This window comes from Octopus bimaculoides, chromosome 8, assembly GCF_001194135.2.
Source record: "Octopus bimaculoides isolate UCB-OBI-ISO-001 chromosome 8, ASM119413v2, whole genome shotgun sequence".
Lineage (NCBI taxonomy): Eukaryota > Metazoa > Mollusca > Cephalopoda > Octopoda > Octopodidae > Octopus > Octopus bimaculoides.
The window spans coordinates 75,445,247-75,450,327 of record NC_068988.1 but is presented as its reverse complement, the minus strand read 5'-3'; the positions used below and the strand labels follow the sequence as shown (position 1 = coordinate 75,450,327).

The 5,081-nt window shown below is 35.3% G+C and overlaps 1 protein-coding gene across 1 annotated transcript in view; it reads left to right on the top strand.

Moving 5' to 3' along the window:
* The window catches only part of LOC106867428 (MAM and LDL-receptor class A domain-containing protein 1), a 317,166-nt gene that overhangs the window by 130,141 nt on the left and 181,944 nt on the right, over positions 1–5,081 (top strand). The gene's annotated exons all lie outside the window — the stretch shown is intronic.

Below are 5,081 nucleotides of genomic sequence, written 5' to 3'. Positions count from 1 at the left end.
TATGACGGAAAACATACAATATACCAGTATGTCATTAGAAAAAGATAGAACCCAAATCGTTGACTTTTAGTTATACATTTGTTATTGGCGTTTGCTAATGTCTCTGTTTTGTGCGCGCGCACGGATGTGTGTTTTATGTTTACGTGTGTTGTCTTGCCTTCTTTGGCTTCTCCTCTGCATATCCGACGAAGGGCTACGTCCGAAATATATTTTTACCCTTAATTTTTCCTTTATAACGTTTTCCGTCCAGTGTTAAACAAATAATATTCACTGTGAACACCACATGGACATTTGTATACACACAAGCTATTTCTATTTCTCGCACAGTTACCTATTATCCAATTTCTTCTATTAAACTAACAGAACAGACCTAAGAACAATACAAGAAATGCACAGGATTATAGACGATCAATGTTTTCTTATAAGGAATAGCGGTGAAGGTGTTAGTTTTGACTGTCTATCTTGTTGAATCGGATGTGGAGGGTCAACAGACGTTGTCATCAATGGAGGAAGTGACCAATCATTATTAACTTGAAGTAACTCTGAGTCAGCTTTAGGAAGAGTCGGAAGAAATCGTTACTTTCCGTTATTCGCTTCATTGTTTGTCTGTTAACATCGTACATGCAAATAGAAAGCAGGAAAATATGACGGAAAACATACAATATACCAGTATGTCATTAGAAAAAGATAGAACCCAAATCGTTGACTTTTAGTTATACATTTGTTATTGGCGTTTGCTAATGTCTCTGTTTTGTGCGCGCGCACGGATGTGTGTTTTATGTTTACTTGTGTTGTCTTGCTTTCATTTTGACGCGGCGACTAAAACACGAAATGCTTTTAAACAAACTTTACAAAGTATGTGTATATATATGTTGTTGCTGAGAGTATGCATGCATATACGCGCGCGCACGCACATGCATACACACACACATACATATTAAGAGAAAGAAAGAAAGAATGAGAAACTTAGATAGATAGATAGATAGATAGATAGATAGATAGATAGATAGATAAATAGATAGATAGATAGATAGCTAGATAGATAGATAGATAGATAGATAGATAGATAGATAGATAGATAGATATGTATGAGATGAAAAAGAGCCTTGACCTGCGTTACAATATTCTTAAAGGATATAGGGCTGGGATTTGATCAGGATAAATGTTGCTATATGGTTATGAAAAGAGAGTAAACTGTAAATCAGACTAGCAACATCTCCATCAATGTTTTTGACGAGGAACGTCACAGTTACCTTGAGGTGGGTGAAAACATTTTACACTGACACCTGTACAAGATACGTACCACTAAAGGATATTACAGCCGAATAAAGAAAAATGATCTCAGAATTCTCTGCATTCAACAGAACTGTAGCCCACAATGTGCTTGCAGTGTCAGTACTCATGCCAACATTTTGGGCTACTTGACTGGATGGTTGATGAGATGCGAGCCATTGATGTGAAAACCCGGAAGATACTAACCAGCACACATAATTTCCACATCAACAGTGACATAGACCTCCTCTACGTTAAACGAAAATAAAGGATTCTTTACATTACTTGCATCTAAAAGAATAATTGTTTGGTTATATCTTGGAATGTTGTAAACAACATTCCTGTTCTAACTGACTTCTATTGTTACTCCAGAAATTTTAACATTTCAGTCGAGTCAATGTTCATTTGGTCAACACTACTAACATCCTCCCATCATCTTTATTATCACCATCATCATTATAATTCACCGTTTCTATAACTGTCCATTTAGAACGGGTTTGGATTTATCAATAAAATTCTTTTCTCTGACTTTTCTCCCAATTTCACTTGAGTTATGTAGTTTGTAGAATGGGAATATGGGAATATTATAAACGTTTTCTGAACATATGTTGCCAGATTGTGGCTTAAAGGTATTTGACGGACATCAGAATCCCTAATTTGCTGTCGGTGCATACGTGAATGTTCCGTATATCTCTTCACAATTCGAACATTTGATGCAGTAAATTAAATCTCTGCTTTTGCAGTTCATATTTGCATTTGTAAATAATCTTGTTTCTGTGTTCATATATTGACCGGTATGTATGAACTGACATGTAATACATCGATTATCATTGCATTTAGACACAGTGAATGATATGTCATTCTTGCTTAGGCCAAACTTTGCCTTTGTTAATGATTGTTTCAAGTTCTTCATAGCCCGATCCGTGATTATATCCTTTAATGAGTAGAAATTCTTCGAGCTGTGTTAAGCGTTTGTCTCTGATATTCACATCTTCCACAATGGTACAATTTTTTCTGGCTAGGCAGTATGGGATATTGCGTTTTGTACGTGTTGGATGGCACGATTGACATTTCGATGCGTGTCTGTATGCTTATAGTATATATCAGTGATGGTGGTGTCACTTTTAATTACGATTATATCTAGAAATGGTAATTTGGTATTAATCATCTCCTTTGTAAATTGGAGAGTTGGGTGCAGATTATTCAAGAAGATATTAAATTCTTCCAGAGTATCTAGATATTTTGTCCAGATTATGAAGCAATCGTCAATGTATCTCTTCCATACATCTTCAATATACCTTCTAAATTCAGTGTTGTAGATTTCCTCTACTCTTTGATAGAGTTGTTTTTCTTAGTATCCCATTACGGAGTTCGTATAAATGGGAGCAAATCTCGTTCCAACCGATGTGCCTCTAACTTGGATGTAATTCTTTCCATTGAAATATAATATTATTTTCAAGGATAAGTTTGACTATGTCTAATATAAATGGTACGGTGAATCTACTGGGAATCACTTCTCTATGTTTTAACACCCAGTATTTAATCGCCTTTATTCTTAAATCATGTGGAATATTGGTGTAAAGGCTTACTACATCAAAACTAAGTAAAAGTAAATTCGATTCCGTTGTTTTGGGAAGGTGAGACAGGAAGTTGATCTCATCCCGGAGAAACCATGTGGGTACATAATGGTTTCAAAATGATGTCAATAAAATTGTTTAGACCGTGGGTAGGGCATGCTGGACTACCTATAATCGGTCTGAGTTTTAGGTCTTTCGGGTGTAGTAATTTTATGTACTCACTTTCTTGTTTCTTTACTGCACGTTGAATTTCTTTTGACTTGCGCATTTTTGGTAAGCCATAGAGGTTACTAGGTTTCGGTTCGAAATTGGTGAGGTAATCTCTGTCGTTACTGGTAAGGGGGTTGTAATGTTTTGAAACCAGGTTATTGACCTTTGTCATGGTGTGGTGGTCTATATTTGAAGGTATTTCACAGCAGAATTTTGTGTCCTTCAATTAGTCCTCAACTAAATCCCTGTAGCATTCAATTAGACCTCAACTAAATCCCCCTGTAGCATCAATTATAACAATTGCACCCCATTTATTTGCTTGTTTAATGATTATTGTGTTATCGTTTTGTAGGCGTTTTTAAGTGCAGATATCTCTGATTTGTTAATATTTGGCCTAACATTAGTATTGCGTCTAAGGCGAAATTTAGACAGAAAATCATTGTATTGGCCGAGACAGTTATTTCTTCCTTCTGGCCGGGTGAATTTTGATTTATTCCTTACTAGGGATTCACCAACATCACCACCTTTAGTAGCAAAGAATTCAACAAGTCGTAATTTCCGTCAGAATTTTTGGATATCCTCCTCCAAATCTTGGTGGTTGACTTGGTGTAGGTGTGAATTTTAGTTCTTCCTCAAAAAGTTCGCGTTCATCATTGTTTAAATCTCTTTTAGATAAATCAAATATTTTAGGGTCAATACGTTCAGTTGTTTTGGATATGTTCCGTCTTGGCTCTTCTCTTTTTCTGGTCGTATTTCACTTGGTTTCATTACGTTTTCTATCCTGCTTCGTATATTGTTTTTCATTTTGACGCTAATAAATGGGTTTTTCTCTGTTTACGATTTCTATTACTGTTGATGTTTGCTTGATGAACGTTTTATTTTGGTCGTGGTATTTCACTTGGTTTCATTATGTTTTCTATCTTGTTTCATATATTGTTTTTCATTTTATTGGTAGTACTATTTCTAACAACCTGGAGAAATAATCTAGGTTCACTTCGGGATCTAGACTGTCTTTTTTTTTTCTTTTTTTTTTAAACCCAGTTCCTTATAGATAGCCTTTGTTGAGATCTTGAGAATGATCTCCTAGTTTTTCTATCCCTATGGTTTAATCAAAGGAATATCTGTTTTGTTTGTGTTTTTGTGAATGCTATGTGCATTAGGGCGTTCTTGTAATAGTAACGAAGAGTTTTTACCGTAGCTAGTCTTCGATTCACGGTGAAACGAGTGTATTTTTGCCACGTGTTCTTGCGTCTGTTGTATTGATGAGGTTGTTCCTTTCTAATTCTATTTCTTGGTGTCGTAAAGTGGCGTAGTTTACAGCATATTTATCAAGAAATGGTTGTTTCCGTTGCCATATCTGTCTAGATCTGTTTTCTTCTTTTGAGACATACCTGATCTCTCGCATTTTTTCAGCTATATTCTCCATTACACGCTTTTCATTTACTAATAGCAATTACAAAGATTTATAATTTAGATAGTCATGCAAGGAATTTCGTATTAGAAATTCGTCTGACAATTGATATATATGTAACATTTTAAACATTAGGGATGAAACCTTCTCTCTCTGCATGTTCAAGCAATATTTCAGACTCCGACATTTCCAAGAGGAACCACCACCCACTCCGCCGATCCTACAAGGATAGATTTTTTTTCTTTAACCGTGAACATTAAATATATACATCACACGAACTCTACTCATAGAAGATACTTGCCCTATTGATGAACACATAAACATACAAACATTACACGTATCCAGGATATAACATAATATCAGCAAACTTATCATTCAGCGCAATTTTTTTCCCAAAAGTTAAACTAAGGGAGATAGTCATTCAAAAGTTGCTGCCCAAGAGTCATCCCACACTTGATTTCGTGTTTTGTTCCCGTGCTTTTTCGCGCTTTAATCCAAAATAGAGACGAACACCATCTTTCCATATGATCGGCTTGAAATAGTGTTAAGATATTAAGACATTTTCTTAACATGAAACCAATGATAGCCTTAATACACAAATTATATATATA